General features: G+C 42.4%; 1 pseudogene; it reads left to right on the forward strand.

Moving 5' to 3' along the window:
* Positions 1 to 18,913, forward strand: part of LOC127492968 (succinate dehydrogenase [ubiquinone] cytochrome b small subunit, mitochondrial pseudogene) — a 46,674-nt pseudogene extending 27,761 nt beyond the window's left edge.
* Positions 18,914 to 21,807: the final 2,894 nt, after the last annotated feature.

Genomic DNA, 21,807 nt, shown 5'->3' on the forward strand with positions numbered 1-21,807 from the left:
ATGTGGAAGGCCCCCATCAGATTCTGGCACCACGCACTTGCACTTCCTGGCTTCTAGAAACATGAACTAAATAAACCTCTGTGTTTAAAAAATTACTGAGACTGTGGTATTCAGTTATGGCAACAGAAAATAGACTAAAACACACTGCATCCTGTAAAGAGCAGTCTCCTGGCAGGCAGCACTAGCTAAGCTTCTGTCTTGGGTCATGTTCTCTGGAAAGAGTTTGAGACAGGAATCTTGATGTGTATAAATGGTGGAGAGGGTCCTTTCAGGAGAAAGGGAGCGAGATAGGCAGGACCAAGCAGGAAGGTGGGTTTTAGAGGCGGACTGACATCTACTCTTATGATCTAATCACCTCCTACAGGCCCTTCTTCTTAATGCCATCTCCCTTGGGGATAGCATTTTAACACAGAAATTTCAGAGGGACACAAACATTCAATAGCAAACTCTTGTCTCATGATTTTTTACAAGTCTTTCTAAGTTCTTAAAATTGTGGAAGTAAAATCACCAACTCCCTATATGATATTGTTTTACTATATGGTTTAGGGAGTAATGAAAGAAAAGCAAAGTATATACAATTTCATTACTGATACAACCCTTTAGGTCTAACTACAGAGTATATGTCAGCAACCATATACATAGTAGATCCAAGCTGTGGACATGGAACCCAAGGCACAGAGGCTTGACTATAACTACAAATGTGACCACTATGAAGGGAAAGTGTGGGAGGACTTAGTCTGTTTGAGCTTCCAAAACAAAATACCATTGTCTGGGAAGCTTCGACAATACCAATTCATTTGCTCACAGGAGGCTGGACATGCGAGATCAGGAAGCCAGCCCAAGTGGATTCCGGCGAGGGCTCTCTCTCTCTTGTGGATGGTGGCCTCCTCACTGTACGCTGACATGGCCTTTCTCTAGGAGTCTGCATTCTGCTTCTTCTAAGATCACCAATCCCATTATATTCAAACTCTCATCCTTATGACATAATTTCACCTTAATTATTTCCTAAAGACCCTATATCCAAATATAGTCACATTGGATTTAGGCTGCAACATACAGATTATAGAAGAGAGCACAATTCTGTCCTGCACTCTCTGTTCCCAGCCCTCCAAAATTCATGTCCTTCTCACATGCAAAATGTTCTCATTTCATCCTGATATCCAGTGCCAACTCTAAGGGGTGAAGTACAGTATCTCATCTAAATTTCATGTAGATCAGATATGAGTGAGACTGCAGGTATGATTAGTCCTGAGCAAAATTCCTCTCCAGCTGTTATCCTGTGAAACCAGGTAAGGTATGTATTGCAGAATGCACTGGTGAGACAAGCATACATAGATGTTCCCATTCCCAAAGGAAAACAATTGGAAGAAGTGAAGGGTCCCAAGCAAGCGTAAAACCTAGTAAATTATTGTTAAAATCTCTTTGTGTTGATACAATGCCCTTCAGGCCCACTGGGGCAATGGCATCACCTCCACAGCTCCAGGCAGCAGCCTCAACCCCATGGCCATGGCAAGCCAGGGTCCTTCTAACCTATGGAAACTGAGGTGGTGGTCCCATAGCTCTCTGAACCACCCTTGCGGTCATTTTTCCTTGTCCTGAAGAAGCAGTGCATGCCTGCAGCGGAATCTGTAGAACTTGCCTGTCAACTCCAAGCAGTCCAGTGCCTTCTTTCATTTCACCATATCCCTGTACACTTCAGTTCCAACTGACAGAGTTTCTGCTTGCACATTCTCTCAGCTACACCACTGGGGCTTTTGTCAGAACACACATTCTGAGTCCTTTCCACGTGAACAGAACGACGGTTTTCCAGATCTTCCATTCTGACTGCTTTTTGATGAACAATTCCTTTCTTAATTCACTCTCTCCTTCCATAATTTGCTAGAAGTGGTAAGGAGAAGTCAAGCCACTCCCTTCAATACTTTGGTTAGAACTTTCCTCATTTAAATACCCACATTCATTGCTCACAAGTTTTACCTTCCACAAAATACCACAACACAGTTCAGCCAAGTGGTATTTTTTTTCCACTTTATATCAGACAACACCTTGACTCTAGTTTCTAATAACTGCTCCTATTATTGTCTGTGATATCACTAGAATCACACTTAATGCTTATATCTCTGACATGTACCTCAAAACCCTTCTATCCTCTAGCTACTACCTTGTTCCAAAAGTACTTCCACATTTTTAGGTAATTGTTACCTCAGCAACCCACTTCTTTTTTTTTTTTTTTTTTTCAGGCAGAGTTAGACAATGAGAGAGAGAGAGAGAGAGAGAAAGGTCTTCCTTTTTCCATTGGTTCACCCCCCAAGTGACCACTATGGCTGGTGCGTTGTGACTGGTGCTGCGCTGATCTGAAGCCAGGTGCTTCCTCCTGGTCTCCCAGGCAGGTGCAGGGCCCAAGGGCCCAAGGGTTCAGGGCCCCTGGGCCATCCTCCACTGCACTCCAAGGCCACAGCAGAGAGCTGGACTGGAAGATGGGCAACTGGGACAGAATCCGGCGACCCAGTGGGGACTAGAACCCGGGTGCTGGCGCCGCAGGTGGAGGGTTAGCCTATTGAGCTGTGGCTAATCTGCTCAGATTGACATATCAAAATACTAGACTGAAAGCTTAAACAACTGCACTTACTTCTGCAGAGTTCCAGAGGCTGGGAAGTCTGCGATCCGGGTTCCCATGCAGGAGGTTTTGCTCAGGGCTCTCTTCCTATTGAAGACTGTAGGATTCTCCCTATGTCTTTGAGGAGCCTTCAAAGGTACATGTGTGTGGAGAGCCAGAACAAGCTGTGTGTTGTGCCTCCTTCCAGGAACACTAATTCTAGCAGATCAGGATCCCACCCTTGTGACCTATATTAATCTTCCCTTCTTATAGGCCAGAGGAGTCATACTGGGGATTTAGATTTGGACAGAAGAATTTTGCCTGCCATAATTCAATTTGTAGCACCTTGGGAGTATTTAAGGAGAGAAAGAATCTAGTTGAGTATTTTTATCATGTGTATAGTAAGTGTTTTCTAAATATTTATTTTTTTATTTATTTAAGAGGTGGAGTTCCAGACAGAAAGGGAGAGACAGAGAGAAAGATCTTCCATCTGCTGGTTCACTCCCCAAATGGCTGCAACGGCCAGAACTGCGCCGATCTGAAGCCAGGAGCCAAGAGCTTCTTCTGGGTTTCTCACGCAAGTGCAGAGGCCCAAACACTTGGGCCATCTTCCACTGCTTTCCCAGGCCATAGCAGAGAAATAGATTGGAAGAGGAGCAACTGGGATATGAACTGGCCCCCATATGGGATGCTGGCATCGCAGGGCAGCACCTGGATAATAAATTTAATATCAGGTGTCCATGCAACCACTAGCATCTTTTATTTTCTCTGGCAATCTTTTCTTCCATTTCTTCCACATAAAGATCATATAAAAACAAAGTATTTATTATTCTGCAGGAAGCCTAGCATAAATACTTGCTTGTTGAATTAACATGTGAATAATGAAATATCCAGATAAAATTTATTGTTACATTTGTCTGATGTTTCTATGGAAAGGTATTTAAAAGCTATTTCTCTCACTTTTTGCCAAATTTATTTGATCAGCAACATTTTTATTATTTATCCTCCATCAACTCCTAAAGCATCAAATAAATTTTTTCACCTTGAAATCAATTATTAAATGGAGGAAATCTTAAGAACAAAAGCATTCTCAATCCTTTAATAATTCTTCACTGAACTTCCATTATGAAGTCCGAATGTTCGGCTCTCCTGGAAAAGTTGGTACTCCTGGTACATCCACTTTTTATAAATACTAAGAACAATGTGGCAATGGTGTAGCCCTTTCAGAAGACACACTGGTTACACCTTTACACATGAATGCTTTGTCCCAAGGCTGCTGCCATTCTTCGTATTTTAGGCAAGGTAGCCCTTATCTCAAGCATAGAATTTCAGCTGCTAGAATACTTTGTGACTCTCAATCTCTTTCACAGCCTTGAAGGCTTTATAACTGTTCCTTGAAAAACACACAAGCCAAGAAGGTGACACAATTAGCATTTGCCTCAATACTCTCATAGAAGCTCGACCTGAGATAATTTTACATTCAACGATAGATACATTATACGATTTTTTGCAAGGGATTACCAATTGGAAATGAGAGCTGAAATGTATCCTATAGCCTACAATAGTACATACAAAGTACTAAAGTCTTAAAAGAAACAATGTCATCCTATCTATGGAATCTAGCTGCCCAAGCAAATATTCAGCAAATATTTATTACATGGAAGGATCTGATTTAAATGTCAGTGTTCTCTAAATTACTTTATTGGCCTCCAAACTCCTTTTCAGATTTCCCAAGATTGCTTTTCTTTCTCTTCTCACCTGTAAGTCCATAAACACACAGTGCATTGATTGTCTCTCTTATCATCTGTAAAGAAGTGAATTCTCATCGAATGAACCAAACTCTTGGCTAGTTAATGCTGAACTGTGAATTGTCAGGAATGGAGAACATAAGAATATAAAATTATGCTTTTCTCTTTTAGTTAGGTTCCAATTTCAATTCAGGGAATGGGAGCCTGTCAATTAAAAATATTCTTGTGGAAGGTTGGCAGGGATACCTACGTTTTCTATATCCAAAGCTGTCTAGGGCTCCTATTAAGGCTAAATGTTTTACTCAAGCTTTCAGTAGCAGGTGCTTTGCCACAAATTCTTCTTGATAGTACTGACTTCCATGCCCTATTCCCCTTTCGGTCCTAAATTGCAGGGGGAGAGAAGATTTTGGGGTTTGTTTTGTTTTTCCTCATTTCTCTGTTTCTAGTGCTGGAGCAATACCTGGTATGTGGTATATATTCTTTCTACTCTTAAATGTTTGAAAAAAATAAAGGGAAAAATAAGTGTTTGGCTTCACCTCCCCAGTACAGAGTCATGAATGAATGCTTGGTTAAGTAAAAGGGATATTCATAATTAGCACTAATTTCTTTCCTACTGTCAAGGTGGGTGTTCATCAGGCATACCAAGTCTTTCTAATTGATGTTTTGAAAACTTCCCGTGCCAGACATTAGTGACTTTTGTCCTGCCATGTTTACATACCTGAGACCAAGAACAGGCACTTTTTGAAGTTAATTAAAGATTCACTTATGTTAAACATTTCCGGATGATAGCAAGAGAACAACTTGGCAGACAATAATCTCTAGTATTTTCCTCTGTGATTCTTCTCAGACAGGTCTGGAAGGGCCTTGTCCTCACGGGATTCATAGAAGCGAAATGGGGTGATGGGCAGAAGCTGTACTGCTGCCTACAGCAACAGAATGCAAGTGACTCAGAGACAAAATTTGTGGACAGAATCTTCTGCATTTGGGAGTGCAGTTATCTAAGACAAATATAAAACCCTACAAATGCAAAGCCCCGTCCGTCAATGGCTTCCTCCTGCTAAGGTGACTTTCTGTCATACTTACTTTCATCTACTATTGTGGTTAAAATGCCAAGGGCTAATTTTAATACCAGCTTATAAGACAACCTAACAGATTGCTTCCCAACTTTTTTTACCTGAAAGTATACTTTTATTTGTTTTCTCTCACAATCTACCAGCTTTTAAAGATTTTTGTGTACTTAAACTGTATCTATAAGCTCATAATTAATTTTTCATTTTTATTTGTTTTTTGAAATTCTGCTTGTCACTTTCTAATCAGAAAATGATAAGCTGTTACCCTAAGATGTTGTGTAGTTACAGCCAAGAGCAGAGAAACATAGCATTAACCCTGTGGGTGTTGATCATCAGAAATACATATGACTGTAATTAGGGTCTTTGAAATACGGAAAGCAGCTCCTAGGAACTTACGCTGGGCTGGAGGAGGGTTAAGTCTGAGAATCACATCAGGCTGCACACTGGGACCAACTGGGCAGCTTAAAATACTGGGGCTTAAACCCCTTTCAGACCAAGTAAATTAAAATTTCTGGACCCTGGAGAGATTTCAATGCATGGTTAGGATGAAAACCACTAACAGAAAGGTTGGCGCTATAGTGTAGTAGATAAAGCCACTGCTTGCAGTGCCAGCATCCCATATGCTGCTCCATTTCTGATCCACCTCCCTGCTAGTATGCATGGGAAAACAGTGGAAGATGTGCACTCAATGTGGCAGACCCAGAAGAAGCTCCTGGCTCCTGGCTTCAGATCAGCTAAGCTCCCACAACTGCAGTCATCTGGGGAGTGAACCAGCAGATGGAAGATCTCTCTCTCTCTGTCTCTTCTTCTCTCTCTCTCTCTCTCTAACTCTGTCTTTAAAATAAATAAATAAATAAATCTTTTTTTTTTACTTTTTTTTTTAACTTTTATTTAATGAATATAAATTTCCAAAGTACAGCTTATGGATTACAATGGCTTCCCCCCTATAACATCCCTCCCACCCGCAACCCTCCCCTCTCCCACTCCCTCTCCCCTTCCATTCACATCAAGATTCATTTTCGATTCTCTTTATATACAGAAGATCAGTTTAGCATACATTAAGTAAAGATTTCAACAGTTTGCTCCCACACAGAAACATGAAGTGAAAAATAATAGATGATTTTTTAAATGATGATGAAATCAGATCAGACCTATTGTCATGTTTAATCCCAGTGAGAGTCAAGTTGGGAATTGATAATTTCTTCTTCTATTTTTTTTTTTTACAGAAGATCAGTTTAGTATACATTAAGTAAAGCTTTCAACAGTTTGCACAAGAGTGTCAATTTGTAAAGTCAACAACAGGAGTCACTGTGCACTTCCTCCTCATGTAGGATCTCTGTCCTTAGCGTGCTGTACATTGAGACTTAATGCTATAATGAGTACTCAAACAGTATATTTCACTCTGTGTTTCTATGGGGGTGCAAACTGTTAAATAAATAAATCTTAAAAGAAAAAGAAGGGAAGAAGGAAAGGGAAGGAAGGAAGGAAGGAAGGAAAGAAAGAAAGAAGGAAGGAAGGGAAAGAAAGAAAGAAAGAAAGAAAACCACTTTGAAGTTCCACATAGCTAAGGTAAATGTGAAAAATAAAACAAAACACACACACCAACAGAAGACACAGGAAAAAGCCTGCTTCAGAAGACCGATTACTTAGTAGCATGAGAAAGGCCTGGATCTGACTGCTCTTGAGAGTCAAGGCAAAGAGCCCTTCTCACCGGGAGCACCTCTCTCTCCAGGACCCATCTCAAGGAGGGAACAAGAGACTATCAAATCCCACCAGAACCAGGACAGTGAGCTCCACTCAAGACGTCTCAGGCTTAATTTTCCACCTGTCAGTTCAACACACAAGGACACCATGGCTCTCTCAAATGGAAATCCTCAAGCCGTACACCTGCTCTGGCTAGTGGCTTTCTCTCCCTGCTCCATGGCTCTGCGTGCTCACGTGTCTCAAGCCCTGAGCTAACTTTTCTGTGACAGCTGAGGTTACAAAGCTGCCTTACATTCAGGGGGCTGGTGTCTGCGAGGTCTTGTTCCTGCCTCCTTGTTCCTGACTGGTTATCCTTCCAAACGTCAAGAGAAGCGACATTTTTATTAAAGATGCCCAATATGGCCCTGAAGTCTTTGCAGATGAACAGGAGCATTCCTGGGGAATAGGGCACTTATTGCTGCAGAAAAATTGCCTGTAGAGGGCAGGATCAATAAAAAAGGAATGAACAGTGAAATGAATGCTTGACACTGGCTGGAATGTGAGTGTTCTCTGACTTGATATATTTATCACTGCCATGTAAACATAAAAAGACTGCCATAGGTTCCCTTTGATAAATAGTATATTGCTCTGCCATTCCTTATTGATTGCAGAAAACAAATGCCCACATTTTCTCTTATGTCTTTCTAAAAGTCTAGGACCACACACACACACTCACACAAATCGACTCAGCCCTCTAGCTGTGGAATGTAGGAATCATTCAGTGACTACCTTAAGCGCAGCTTCACGGGTAGGCAGAACAAGGCTTAGCAGAAGGCCAAGGTTGAATTTACCGGTTGTGAGATTTCAGGCAAACTAACCTTCATAAAGCTGAGATTCCACATCTGTGAAGCAAGACTGATAATGTCATGGGATAGTGCCCTGAGCAGCTCAAACATCTTGTGACTCTTGTCTATTTCAAGACGCTGATGTTCTCCAAAGTAATAGGTTCTCAGTCACATTCCAGAGAGAGAGGCAATCACCAGGCAACCTGGACTAGTCCAGACTCTACTGCAAGGGCGAGTTCTGTGCAGATGGGTCAGAAACAATCCAAAAGTCACCCTTGGCTTCCAGGACGCAGGAGTAGCTTGAGTCTTATAACATACAACGTATGTTGGAACATCTATCTGCACTGTACCTGCATGCACTGTGCGCATTCCCACATGTGATGACAAGAACTTCCCCTCTTGTGTATTCATTTTTCTCTAAAATAAAAGATATCCACTTCCCCTACTAAAGGAGGCACCGCTTTGCAAATTATTCCCGGTGACCTCCTTTATATATGGCCATAAATTATAGTGTGTGACAACTCCTTCTGGTGTGTATCTTAGGACTTGCCAGAAGTGAGCCCACATTGTGGGTGGGTGATAATTATACTTGTCTCATTAGGATTCACCCAGCGGTGTACACAAAGCTCTTAGTCCTGAGTCTGTCTGTTGGGGGCAATTCACGTGTAGTTGATACTATTATTCAAAAAGTAGATGATTTATTCTTTTTGATCAAAGTACTTAATTGTGGGGAGCAACTGGGAGCAACTCGGACTAGACTAAGTTACTGGAATTAAGACTTATTCTATGCATCTGCTCTCCCACAATATGGCACTGGGAGAGGAGGAAACAGCTTCTACCCAGCTGCCTCTCACCAACTTGACAAGCTGCAGGAGCTGCTCCTGATTGGAGGAGAGCAGTGTACTCGGCGTGTGGGTAGCAGAGTTGGGATTTGTGGAAGAGGACTATAAAGGAGGAGAGAGACAACATGCACTGGGAACATCTATCTGAAGGAACACCTGTGCAGCCCCCGAGAGCGCCGGCCGCTCCCCCGCAGAAGTGGGGCATGTGGCAGGGGGAACCGCCCTTCCATGGAGGTGGAAGGGATGGTAGCCAACCCGGGAAGAACCAGCAGCAAACCCGGGGAGGGCCGAGCAGGCAAAAGAACAACACAGGGTTTAGTGTCGTTCCTCCACGAAGAGGGGGAGCGACATAATGGTGCCGTGACTCGGATAGGAAGCCTAGGCAGGATCTTGTGTCGTTCCTCCACGAAGAGGGGGAGCGACACTTAATGTCTCATTAGAGGAAAGAGTAATATGTGGAAAATAACACAAGTTTGGATATAATAAGATTCTCAACAAGGAAGGAAAACAAAAGAAAGGGTTCTGGATTGATGTTGAGACATGTTGTCTGGCTCTGGAATTGCATCGACGACTGTGTGAAGTAGGCAAGTTAGTGACCCTCTATGGTCCTTTATGATTATATTTAAAGCACAAGAGGAGATCAAGTGTTTCTGACTCTGAGCAGACTATGAGCAATGAGAACCCTCAAGTTATTTTATTTAAAAAAAGAAAAAACTTGATAAAATTGAAGTTTGTACCATGGTGAAGTTACTGAGACTAACTGGACTTTCAGAAGTCTTTGCTTTTATAGGATTTTTTTAAACCACTTTTAAATAATGACATTGCATTTTGTGAAGAAAACAAACTATAGATATAACATCACAGGAATGTATAAAAGAAAATAAAATGGATTCTTGGTTATTAGATGGCTGGAGAATACTATAGGACTTCAAATTGCCCGAGACCCTTTCCTGTGTGATTACTTTGTGCAATTTATCATATGTCAAAATATGTGTTTCTGAAAATAAGTGAAATGGGTTTTCAGTTTTATGAAGTTTTTGTTCTTATTTTCTGCAAATTCCCTGATGAAAAACATTAGCTTTAATAGTAATTGAATTGTCACTTCTAGTGCATTCCTTTTTTGTTGTTTTTGCTGTTGTATTTCTGATGAATTTAAAAAAAAATAGACTGCATTTTTTAGTGCAGATTTAGGTTCACAGCAAAACTGAGAGGAAAGTGCAAAACATTTCCCACAGACCCCCTGCCCCTACACGAGTAGTTCCCCCTTTTTCAGTATTCCCTGGGGGTGATGCTTTGCTTTTACCTCTGCTCTGCTCTCTTCTTCCAATCCAAACTCTCCCTCACCTCCAAGAAAGCATGAAACCCATGCCTGTGACTCCCAGGAACATTCTCCCCCACCCCTTCATCACAAAACACTCTGATTCACCAGCTTCACGGTTTATTATATTGCCTATTTCTACTTCATATCTTTTTCTTACTTTCTCCAGAATACTGTGAACTCCTCAACAACTGATCATTGTTTTTTATTCCTTGCTCAGCTCTTAGTTTTCACAAAACTCTAATTTTAATTAATTAAATAAATTGCATTGTCACGCATATACAAACACTTTAAACTTCCAAATTATATATTTTTGAGAAGATTGTGGCTTTCTGAGATGAAGAGGTTTTAAAAAAATAAGCTTGTCTGTTGAAATCTTTACTTAATGTATGCTAAACTGATCTTCTGTATATAAAGAGAATCGAAAATGAATCTTGATGTGAATGGAAGGGGAGAGGGAGTGGATAAGGGGAGGGTTGTCGGTTGGAGGGACATTATGGGGGGAAGCCATTGTAATCAATATTCTGTACTTTGGAAATTTATATTCATTAAATGAAAGTTAAAAAAAAAAGTTTGTAAGAGGTGGGCATCTGGAGCAGCAGTTAAGGTGCTACTTGGAATGCCTGCATCCCATATCAGAGTGCCTGGGTTCAAGTCTCGAATCTCCCACTAATTCAGCTGCCTCCTAATGTGCACCCTGGGAAGCACTGGGTGATGGCCTAAGTACTTGGGTCCCAGCCACCCATGTGAGAAAAGAGAACCCTTCCAGGCCCCTGGCTTCAGTCCAACCCAGCCCTGGCTGTTGCAGAATTGGGGAGGGTGAGGACAAGGGAGTGAACCAACTGGTGGAACATCTCTCTATGTGTTTGTCTATCTATCTTTATTTTTCTATCTCTGCCTCGCATATAAATAAACATGTGTGTGTATATATATCTATACATGTACATAATATATATTTAAAGAATGATGATATTTAAAGCAACTTGATCCATATGGAGGTAAACATTTTAAAAAGAAACTAAAGTTTAGTTAAGGTTTTGAGACCAATCTTAAATACTAAAATCTGTGTAATAGTGCTAACATGTTAGATTTTATATATAGATATGGATATATATATAGATAGATAGCATAGGAAATCTTGAAGATGAACAAAATGACAAATAGGACAAATCTTATTTGTCCAAGTACATGAGGTTTATATCTGCACTGTCTTAGGACTGTACATGCTCATATGCATGAAATAGATTAAATATATAAATATAACACTTTTCACCTAACATCTAGGCCCATTATTCCACAGATTCAATGTGAGATTTTTAATCATATTTTATCATGGTTACATTACTAATTAGAAGGAATAACTTTTCCTTGCATGGTAAGCGTGTTGGTAACTCTCTTGAGAGAAGCCACTATTTATTTTTCATCACTAGAACCAGTATTTCTTTCACTAATTACTTGTTTCTGTTATTTCTCCTTATCATGAATTATCACTTATTTTTATACATTTTAAGTTCTCAGTTTTAATATTCACTTGGTTTCTTAAAAACCAATGCCAGGTTAAAATTATTAAATTTATATATATTACAAGAGAGTAAATATATTTCCAATGTATTTCCCACCCTCATTCACTCAAACTTATTTTATAAGCATAATTTCTGACAATGAAAACTATAATAACAGATTATGTCATTATTGAATAAGAAGCATGACTCTCAAAATATGTGTATTATACACTTTTGGAAGTATTAGAACAGAGTTAAAAAAACTTAAAATGTAAAATCATTCAAAAATTTTTAAACAATTATTTATTTGAGAGACAGAGCTACACAAAGAGAGATCTTCCATCCACTGGTTCACTCTCTAAATGGCTGCAATGGCCAGGACTGGGCCAAGCCAAAGCCAGGAGCCAGGAGTTTCTACTGGGTCTCTCATGATGGTGCAGAGGTCCAGGAACTTGGACTATCTTCTCCTGCCCTCCCAGGCTCACCAAGAAGGAGCCGGATCTGAAGCAGAGCCATCAGGACTAGAACTGGCAATCATACGGGATACTAGCACTGCTGATGGTAGCTTAATCTGTTGTGCCACAGCATTGGCTCCGAGACCATTCAAATTTAAAGGTGAAGTCTACATCTGGGGTTGAGGATTCACTTGCCATTATTGCCTAGGTCAAGGACAAGGCAGAACCTCCCTGGTTGTGGTTAGAAGAGCCAATGTTAAGTATTCAACACATGTGGTTAGGAACTGGTTACACACAGGGATGCTGAATAAATAACTGTATAGATTGAGGATAATGGGAGCCAGATTTCTCCCAACAGGAGAAGAAAAGTACAAAGTGGAAAGAGAGAAGGTCAAACTAAAGGCTGGATTGAACTTTAAGGTAGTCATGGAAAGTCCTGAATCCTTTTCATTGATATAGATAGATGCAAATATAGAAGAAGACAAGATATCAATTGTATTAGTCAGCTTGGGTTGCCATAACAAAACGTTCTAGGCTGGGAGCTTTAACAACAGATGTTTCTTTCCTTACAGCTCTGAGGGCTGCAAGTCTAAGATTGAGGTCCACTGTGGTCAGGTTCTGACGAGGTCTCCCTTTGTAGCATGCAGACGGCCACCTTCTCACTATGTTCTCACGTAGCCTTTCTTCCGTGCTTGAATTCAGTGAGAGAGAGAGAGATCTTTCTGCTATCTCTTATTGTCGCTCCCCCTCTTCGTGGAGGAACGACACAGGACCCTGCGCTGTTCTTTCGTCTGCTCGGCCCTCCCCGGGTTTGCTGCTGGTTCTTCCCGGGTTGGCTACTATCCCTTCCACCTCCGTGGAAGGGCAGTTCCCCCTGGCCACATTCCCCACTTCCGCAGGGGAGTGGCACACCGCCGGCCGGCTCTTCTCGGGGGCTGCACAGGTATTCCTTCAGCTGGATGTTCCCCTTAGATGTTCCTGGTGAATGCCGTCTCTCTCCTCCTTTATAGTCCTCCTCCGCCAATCCTAACTCGGCTGCCCACATGCCGAGTACGCTGCTCTCCTTCAATCAGGAACAGGTCCTGCAGCTTGTCAAGTTGGTGAGAGGCAGCTGGGTAGAAGCTGTTGCCTCGTCTCCCAGCGCCATATTGTGGGAGAGCAGATGCATAGAATAAGTCTTAATTCCAGTAACTCAGTCCAGTCCGGATTGCTCCCCACAGATCCCCCTTTCTTTTTATTTTTTGGCGTTGATACGCGCCTGTCTTCGGTGTCCCGCGGCACACACTCTGCTCTACTTGCTAGAGTTGCCACAGGCTCTTACAAGTCCTATCAATCAGGCAAACCGAATCCGGGTCCTCTCTTCGCCATTGTGAGGAGGTTTTTAGGCGCTGATGCGTGCCTGTGTTCGGTGCCCTGCAGCGCATGCTCTGCTCTGCTAGAACTGCCTGCAGGTGCTTACAAAACCTATCAGGCAAACCGAATCCAAGCCTTCTCATTGCCGTATTGTGGGGGAGACTTATTAGTGTTGGTTTGTGCCTATCTTCGGTGACCTGCAGCTCATGCTTTGGTCGAGCTGCTTGCTGGTGCTTACCGCCTTAAATCTGGCAGACCGAATCCAAGCTCTCTCATTGCCATGTTGTGGGGTGACTTATTGGTGTTGATAACGTGCCTGTCTTCGGTGACCTGCGGCGCATAAGCTGCTAGCCGCCCGCAGGTGCTCACCACTTCCCTAATCAGGCAGACCGAATCCAAGCTCTCTCATTGCCATGTTGAGGGGAGGCCTCACCTCTCTCCATTTCTCTATCTCCAGGCATTCCTATCTCTCCTATTTTACTTCTATCTTCCAGCATTCCTATTTCTCTCACTTTACTTCTAAACTTCCCGCGGCTTCTCTTATCCCCGCGGTTTCCCGGCGCCCGCCTGAGGCTGCTTCTCGGCACCTCACCCCGCAGCAGCTTCACAGCTCTGCGCGGCTTCCCGGCGCCTCGCCCCGCCGGCGCCCGCCCCGCGGCGGCTTCCCGGCTTTGCGCTGCTTCAGCCCGCGCTTCTCTCATCTGCGCGGCTCGGCTTTGCGCGCACACTCCGCGGTCTCCACGCACTTCGCGCCCGCACCACGGCCTCGCGCCAGCCCCGCGTTTCCTATCTGTTCACGCCCCGTGCTCTCTCTGCACGCGGCGGCTTCCGCGAATGTTTCCGCCACTACCGGCATTCAGTCCAAGTTCCCCGGACTAACCTGGCGAATCCTGGCGGCCCACGTCTCTGCCTCTGGTTCCAGATCTTCGCCTCTTGCTCCCCAGGGTGACTTGAAGAATTCCAAGATGGCTTGGCCTGCACTCGCGGCTTCATCCTCCCTAACATTTTTCTCTACCCGGTGTGCCTCCCCAAGTTTTCTTCCAACAACATTCCTCCCTCATTTCTCCTGGCCTCTCCCCACAGTCCGTATCCAAGTCTAAGTTTCTTACAGGTTTCACTTTCACTTTCAACCTGCAGTCCGTATCTGAGTCTAAGTTTCTTCTTGCTTTCACTTTAAATCCTAACTTCTTTCCCACAGTCCGTATCCGAGTCCAAGCCTCCTCCAGGTTTCACTTTCGCTTTCAATCTCCTAGCTTCCCCGCCATAGTCCGCATCCGAGTCTATGAAAGCTTTCACTTTCGCTTTCAAATCCTCACTTCTTTCCCACAGTCCATATCCAAGTCTATGCCTAGGCTTTCAATAGCTTCTTCCGGCACCTTTCTCGTCCGGCTTTCCCCTAGGCTCTTCGCTAGTCTCTCTCTCCGGTATTTTCCTGCTTCTTCCCGTTTCTTCCCTCCTAAGTTTCCTATCCGTCCTAGGTTTCCTATCCGAGTTAGGTTTCCTATCCGAGTCACGGCACCATTATGTCGCTCCCCCTCTTCGTGGAGGAACGACACAGGACCCTGCGCTGTTCTTTCGTCTGCTCGGCCCTCCCCGGGTTTGCTGCTGGTTCTTCCCGGGTTGGCTACTATCCCTTCCACCTCCGTGGAAGGGCAGTTCCCCCTGGCCACATTCCCCACTTCCGCAGGGGAGTGGCACACCGCCGGCCGGCTCTTCTCGGGGGCTGCACAGGTATTCCTTCAGCTGGATGTTCCCCTTAGATGTTCCTGGTGAATGCCGTCTCTCTCCTCCTTTATAGTCCTCCTCCGCCAATCCTAACTCGGCTGCCCACATGCCGAGTACGCTGCTCTCCTTCAATCAGGAACAGGTCCTGCAGCTTGTCAAGTTGGTGAGAGGCAGCTGGGTAGAAGCTGTTGCCTCGTCTCCCAGCGCCATATTGTGGGAGAGCAGATGCATAGAATAAGTCTTAATTCCAGTAACTCAGTCCAGTCCGGATTGCTCCCCACACTTATAAGGTCACTAATTCTATCTTATCAGGGATTTGACTTCATTTAACCACAATTACCTCCTTGTAGGAATCAGAATTCTTGGATAGATGATTTATTCCACAGACTGAGGAAAGAAATTACAAGTGAGTTTAGAATATTTTAATGCAACATATAGTAAGACAGTGTTCGAATGATTACACAGAAGTCAGCTTGAATGAACTCCTACTTGTGAAATTTGGGATAATGTAAACATCAAAATAAATAATGAAAGTAATGAATAAAACAGAAAACTATTTTTTATTAATATCTAAATAGATGAAAGAAGTGTCAGTAAATTCAACCTTATAGCAGAAATAATGATGGAATTAGGAAACTACTATTTGCAAACAAGAGTTTAATAATAAATTCAAGCGAAATATTATTGACAAATGCCTAACCTGGCTACTGGTAGTTTGATGACCATCGGGATATTTATAGTATCCAAGTACATGCTATCAAAGTATTTGTCTATAACTTATTAATAAGTTGCACAAAAACTTGAGGATGTCTTCTTTTTTCTTTGTTTTAACTTTATTTTTATTGTTGACACCATTACAGATAGAACAATAACAACCATGTTAACAAACTGCAAACCTGTGCACAGAAACAAGATAAAGAAAACATACCACGATGTTAACCACACGGTCTTTGGATGGTGAAAATATGGGTGAGTTTCTAAACTATGATTCTTCAAAGTTTCTTTAATGAACACATATTGCATATATAATGGAAATATTTGTTAATAAAGACAGATTGCAAAACACAATGATAAAGACCATCCAAGAAAACTGAAGACAAAATACTTAACCATAATCCTATGATCACACAACTATTTTTTATTTTCCATATTTATCCCCATCTTTGATACTTGTCATTAACACCCTAATAATCGCAGACTTGTTCACAGGTCTCAATGTTAACAATAGTTGATTTGGGTGTTGGGAATATGGGTGAATTTTCTTCTACATTCCTGAATTTGCCAAGATGTTCTATGAGTATGTATTATATTGGCAATGGAAAATTACATACATAAAATTTACTACCAAAGCACCAAAGGTTATTCAAGGAATTTGAGACAAAATATTTAACCATAATCCCATAATGGTAATACTGCTTTACTTATTTTCCACATTTCTTTGCATTTTAGACTTTATGTATACATATTTGACACTGTTAAAATCATAAGCTTGTGCACTTTAATGAGACAAAAAAATAGATCAGGCTGTTTTTTTGTTTTGTTTTTTTTTGACAGGCAGAGTGGACAGTGAGAGAGAGAGACAGAGAGAAAGGTCTTCCTTTGCCGTTGGTTCACCCTCCAATGGCCACCGCGGTTGGTGCGCTGCAGCTGGTGCACCGCACTGATCCGATGGCAGGAGCCAGGTACTTATCCTGGTCTCCCATGGGGTGCAGGGCCCAAGTACTTGGGCCATCCTCCACTGCACTCTCTGGCCACAGCAGAGAGCTGGCCTGGAAGAGGGGCAACCAGGACAGAATCCAGCGCCCCGACCAGGACTAGAACCCAGTGTGCAGGCGCCGCAAGGCGGAGGATTAGCCTAGTGAGCCGCGGCGCCGGCCGAGATCAGGCTGTTAATTGTGGTTATTGAGTGTTTGGAATATAGGTGAATTTCTTTTTTTCTTCTAATTTTACTGTATTTTCTAATTTTTCCTCTGGGTATGTATATGCTTGTGTTAGAGACATACATAATAAGCTTTGTTATCAGGATACTATTATAAAGAACTTTTGAAAGAAATTGAGATTAAAGCATTTTAACCATAATTCTGCAAAGGTAACATAACAGCTCTTTTGAATACATATTCGATAATTTTAATCATTAACCTGTGCACAGAAACTAGAATAAACAATATGCCGAAGAGTGCAACTGTCTTTGGATGCTGGAAATATGAAATTTTTTCCTCCGATTTTTCTGAATTTTGCTAATTAGTTCAAATTGTGTTCACAATGGAAACATCATCATAAACTTTTTAGTAGCACTACCATAAAGAACAAAGAATTTAAGAAAGTAATGCTCAACTCTAAGCCTACAACAACAACACAACAGCTTTTGACTATAAGTATATATTTTAAAAAATTATAATTGTAGTATAAATATAATTTTGTGTCCTGCTTTCTCCACTTACTATTCATGTAAATATATTTCCACACTGCTACATAACTCTTCATGATTACCATTTTTAAATAGCTGCGTAAGAGTCCAAGGACACATTTACTTAACCATTCCCCAATTGTTTGGTATTTAAGTTGTTCCTAATTTCTCATTAACCCAAGAGAGCCAGGTGCCTCCTCCTGGTCTCCCATGCGGGTGCAGGGCCCAAGCACTTGGGCCATCCTCCACTGAACTCCTGGGCCACAGCAGAGAACTGCACTGGAAGAGGAGCAACCGGGACAGAATCTGGCACCCCGACCAGGACAAGAACCCTGGGTGCCGGCGCCGCAGGCTGAGGATTAGCCTATTGAGCCGCGGCGCCGGCTGGAACATTAAAATCTTAGGTCTATTTATTCTTGTATAGTTCAGAAAACTATGTATATTTTGTATACATGTATTTTGTATAATTGGTGTGGTGTGTGACATTAATTGGTGTGGTGTGTGACATTAATGTTTTATATATACACATGCATATATATACATATGCATATTTCACATATATAGAGGGATAGAGAGGTAAATTGTGAACAATTGGCTAATCTCTTTATGAGTTACACAAGTTATTTGCATTATTCTTGAAATAATTTTGTATGTTTGACTTATTTCACAATAAAATATTAAAAATTTTTATGAAATTCAGTACAAACAACACAGGAAAGTAACCTAAATCAATTATCCAAGACTGGGAATTAGCAAATGTATAAGAAATTATCCTATGAGACCATCTTAAGGTGTGCTATATTATAAATATGTGAATGTAATGATATCCTTGGGGGATAGAATCATAGTCTGTTGTATGGGTTGAACTGAAATCAAGAGATCTCAGAGTTTAGACATAATGATAACTACTCTTATTGCAACTTCATTGCTAAAATCATATGCAATTATTCATTTCTCATGCTAAAGTAGAATGTATTGAACTGTGGAGCTATTAGGGAAAAATACCATTAGACTTGCTTGAAAATTACATGTAGGTGAGATGGCGACTCTCAGGAGGTTGGGGTCCTTTGCGGGGGCCAAGGAGGTCGAGCTGTGTTCCTCCAAAGCCTGATGATGAGACCCACTCATGTCTCAGCATTTCTCCAGGATCCGCCTTCCCCAGGATGGTGTGGAGTGCAGCATATTCACCTGTCACCAGGTCACCACTGGGCCTTGGACAAGTTGTTACTGACTATGTGCATGGGGATGCACCACAGAAAGCTACCAATGCAGCCTTCTGGCACCCTCGGCTTCAACCTTTGCTGGCCTTTGTTATTTCAACTATCACAGCGTGGGCATCTGCAACGCTATCGCCACGCCATGGAAGCTCTGACCTTGCTGACTTAATGCCTTCAGAATTGACTATATGCCTCTACTCCGTCATGCATTCTGCTTACCAAAAGGAGGAAGTAACAGATTAAGGCCATGGGTGTACATACTTGTCCCAATCACATGGTTATTTTCAGAATTTAATCATTGAGAAAAAGATTTGAGAACTGGTGTCTAATAAGTTGTGAGACTGAGTTCTGCATTCTGGTGAGGTGTTGCTCAGCTTCTCACGAGACTCACAGTATAACTAAGCATGGTCTATGAGCATTTGCTTTTTAATTTACCAATCTCTTAAGGGAAACTGAGCTTTACTGCTATCAATACAAGATAAGACTCTTCCATATTTGTCCTAGGAATAATAGACAAAGAGAGAGACTGTTAATTCATGAGTAAAGACTGTGGGAAATTAGTGCTTAATATTTGCAAACCTCCCTCTCTGTTCAGATGATAGCAGCTACTGATGGTCGCATGTCCCAGGGAAATGTTGAAATTAGGAAATGCTGATAATGCACATTACAGAGTTCTAAATCCTACGAAGAAAAGCTAGAGAAGATCCATTTGGAAAGAGGTCCTCCTGGTAGATATATTAAAATACTTCAAATTCTTTTTTTTAAAGATTTATTTATTTTACTTGAAAGTCAGAGGAGTTACAGAGAGAGAGAGGAGAGGCAGAGAGAGAGAGGTCTTCCATCCCCTGGTTCACTCCCCAGATGGCCGCATTGGCTGGAGCTACGCTGATCTGAAGCCAGGAGCTAAGAGCTTCTTCCAGGTCTCCCATGTGGGTGCAGGGGTCCAAGGGCTTGGGCCATCTTCCACTGCTATCCCAGGCCATAGCAGAGAGCTGGATTGGAAGTGGAGCAGCCGTGTCTTGAACCAGCGCCCATTTGGGATGCCGGCACTGCAGGTGGTGGCTTTACCCACTACGCCACAGTGCCAGCCCCCAAATACTTAAAATTCTAAACTGAGACTTAATGTTCAAGTATTTTCAATTGTCCTAAAATAATCTGTTCATAAATATAAAACTGTGATTGTTATTTCCCGCTGTGTTAATCTTGAGAAAATGCATTCATTGAAAATAATTGTTTAGGCTGGCGCCGCGGCTCAATAGGCTAATCCTCCACCTAGTGGCACTGGCACACCGGGGTTCTAGTCCCGGTCGGGGTGCCAGATTCTGTCCCGGTTGCCCCTCTTCCAGGCCAGCTCTCTGCTGTGGCCCGGGAGTGCAGTGGAGGATGGCCCAAGTGCTTGGGCCCTGCACCCGCATGGGAGACCAACGGCAAAAGGAAAGACCTTTCTCTCTGTCTCTCTCTCTCTCACTGTCCACTCTCCCTGTAAAAAAAAAAAAAAAAAAAAAAAAAAATTGTTTAAATAAAATGTATAATAAAAAATGTAGTTATTTTCTACTTTTCCCAAATAATCTAGAAAAAATTTTTGCTGGGTTCACATCATCAAGCAATTAGTTGGTCCAGCCCTGTGTCTGCGTGAGATTTTACTTCATGGTATGATTAGAAATGAACACTCAATGTTGGTTTGCCTTAAGCAGCATCTAATCCTTATGTAATCTGAAGAGCGTAGTGTGAGGATAAGAGTGTTCCCTTCTCACTGGGATAAAAACACTGGAGGGCCAGGAAGCTTCTTAGAGCACCCACATTCGTTAAAAGTCTATCCAACAGTGAGAAATCAATGAGAAATAGCCTTCTGTGTGTAGCTCATACCACGTTCTATAGCAGAAGTTCTCAGGGTGTGCTCCTCAGAGCAGCAGCAGCAGCAGCACCTGGGAAGTGATCAGAAATGCCAGCTCTCAGACCCCACTGAAGCCCTACAGAACCAGAAATGCTAGGAGCAGCACTTGAGTCTTTTTTTTTTTTTTAATGTGTTTATTTATTTGAAAGTCAGAGTTGCAGAGCAAGGTGGGAGGGAGAGATGGAGGGAAAGAGCTCTGGACCAGCTTCATCTGGATCTCCTACATGATGCTTTTCCCAGGCCATTAGCAGGGAGCTGGATCCCAAGTGGAGCAGCTGGGACAGGAACCAGTGCCCATATGGGATGCCAGTGTTGCAGGAAGCTTTACCCACTATACCACAATGCTGAGCTCACAGCCTGCATCTTGTAAAGCCGTTCAGGACATCCTGAGGCATGCTGAAGTTTGCAAACCACTGGCAAATCACCCACTCAGCAAACTGGGATAAAACTATCTGTTAGAAACTACTCAGCCACCTGTGCCTCCTTGGAAGGGGGACAAATTTCCTTACAGTTAAAAGCCTTCAGAAAGAATCACCATAATTTACATAGCTGTAGCTCTTAAAGAACTGCTTAATATCACCATAAATAAAAATTAAAAAACAATTAGAGAGGCACCAGAAGTTCCTGTTAGCCTCTTGTGAGCTTCTAAGTGCACCAAGTACTTGCCACGTGGCCATTATTGTTTTGTGTCCACCACTGTGTTAAGGTCTTTGGTTTGGAGTATTTGCCTTTGGGAACCTAACACCTGTCATCTTATGGCACCACGGAGTGATTAATAAATGCTTTCCTATAATGCGCTGGATTGCATTGTGAATACTTCCTGTTCATTAAAGGAATGTATCTCAATACAATACCAATAGGCCAGCAAGCCCAAAATTCTTCAAAGAAAGGTCAGGTGGTCTGTCTTAAGTCTTAGATGAAACAGGACTGGGAAGCCCAGCAAACATCCTAAGAGGTATATGGGAAGGAGAAAAGGCAGAAATAGGCAGAGCAGAGTGGAGGTTCCCTACCTGCTGGGACTCTAAGCACAACCGGGCTCTCAGAATTCCTGAGAGTTTCAAAAACCTCTGTGCACAAGATTGGGAAAGGAGGCAAAGCACCCTGGTCATATGTTATTAATAATATATTGTTAGCCGGCGCTGCGGCTCACTAGGC

This window comes from Oryctolagus cuniculus, chromosome 5 (genome assembly GCF_051225735.1).
Source record: "Oryctolagus cuniculus isolate XC-2025 breed Fujian yellow rabbit chromosome 5, ASM5122573v1, whole genome shotgun sequence".
Lineage (NCBI taxonomy): Eukaryota > Metazoa > Chordata > Mammalia > Lagomorpha > Leporidae > Oryctolagus > Oryctolagus cuniculus.